Genomic DNA, 1,948 nt, shown 5'->3' on the forward strand with positions numbered 1-1,948 from the left:
ACATTTGAAACCTTCATAGGATATGAAATTGTAAAGCAGAAAACACGACATCTGGATGTGGTGTTTCCGGGATTTCTAAACCAAATCCCAATATCTCCACTACTCTCACACATTTTAGACAAGACTCAAAATGGAAATTAGAAAATGTTTAACATAGAGTTCCTTAGAAATCACAGACGGCCCCATGTCCTCAAAAGCAATAAAAAAGCAAGCAGCCAGGTCCTCCAGTCCCTTGTAAGTCATGCAAAGGGCTTTGATTTTCTTTGTAAGCTGGAAGAATGATCACGGAAGGGGAAGCCCGGTCCTAGAGAACCGAAGAGCCTGGGGCAGAAGATGTCTGTCTCTGTATAAGAGCAAGAGAAAGAAACCAGGGCTTCTCAGAAACGATTTCCATTGGAGCATAGCTTCCCAAACCACACTTCAAGATCTGGCTTTCTCCTTGACCTTTGGACATCTCATCTGTGTCATCTGCTTTATTCACTCCCATCTATTTGGATGTTTGGCTACTATCTCCTGTCTCCTCACACTCTGGGGCTTTTTCTTTTTCTCAAGGTAGGTGATCAGGTTTAGCTTAGAGAACAGCCAAGAACTCTATATTAGAAAGTAGTATGACTTCTGCTGTGATTTTCCAATTACTACTTAGTACTGTGCTCAGTGGAAAAAACAGAACATTATAAAAGAGTCTAAAAATTTAATACCCAATACTGTTTCCTCACAGAAACGTTAAGATATTTAAAAACTTTTCTAAATTTTTGGGTCCTTAGCTCCATGACCCAGTCCTGCTGAATCAGAACTTGGTGGTGGTTGGCTGGGCATGGTGGCTCACACCTCTGATCCCAGCACTTTGAGAGGCCAAGACAGGCAAATCACTTAAGCCCAGGGGTTTTCGGCCAGCCTGGGCAACACCGCAAGACCTAGTCTGGGGGGCGGGGGAGGGGGGAAGCTGGTGGTAATGCGATTATACGGTGTGGGCAACCATATTTTGTGCCTCTAGATTTCTGGAGTTACCACTAACCTAAAATTAAGGATACAGATCAGCTGAAGAAAGAAAAAGATTTACGTCAAGATGAAGCCTCCTTGTAGGGGTCCGCAGCTGCAGCACCGCTAGGCGGCAGCATCCCGCCTCCTCCACCTGGCTGCAGCCCTACCAGGAGCCGGGCTCCAGCCAGGGCGCTGCGGCAGGCACCCGACCCCGAAGGCGCAGGCGTGGGTTTCCTGCCGTCCCGGGTGTCTTCCCGCTCCCCGGACGCCCAGGCAATTCAGTTCATTCATCCAGCGCCGCCAAAACCGTCCAAGCCGGGGGAAGGGGCGGGCAGGCGTAGCGGGTCCCACAGACGCCAGCCAAGACCTCCACTCCAGAACCCGTGGGCTGCTTTCCCTGCGGAAAGACGTTGCCATCGCCAGCCACGAGGAAATCCATCCTTGTGCACCCGGATTCCCATTGCCACCGACTTCGTGTAAACTCCAGTCCCGGGGACACGAAAGAGACCCAGGCCTCGGGCCGTGGACACGCTCAGTGCCACGGCTCTAACCAGATGGAAGGGCGCACTCTACAAATCTTGGAACCCACCGCAGCAACAGGACAGGCAGAAGCCAACAAAGGAAGGACCCTATGAAACCCAACCCCAAAGCAACCAACCAGTCCAAGAAAAAACACACCTCAGGTCTCCGTTGGTTTTCCCGCGTGGGGGGCTCTGACCCCTGTTCTAGCCCGGCCAGAGCTCCCTCCACCCTACCCCGGCCTGCTCAATGGGACTTGTCTACCTGAGCACAGCCTCGCTCTCCAAGGCTCTGTCGCTCTCCCTCTCCAGCTCCCTCAGCCTCTTTCTCTTCTTCCCCCTCCACCTCGCACTCTTCTGTCACCTTCTGTCTCTCTCTCCCCCTCCATCTCTGGCTCTGTCTCTCTCTCTTTCTCTCTCTCCGTTTCTACCTCTCCATCCCGGTCTCC

This window comes from Colobus angolensis, unplaced genomic scaffold (genome assembly GCF_000951035.1).
Source record: "Colobus angolensis palliatus isolate OR3802 unplaced genomic scaffold, Cang.pa_1.0 Scaffold325, whole genome shotgun sequence".
NCBI lineage: Eukaryota > Metazoa > Chordata > Mammalia > Primates > Cercopithecidae > Colobus > Colobus angolensis.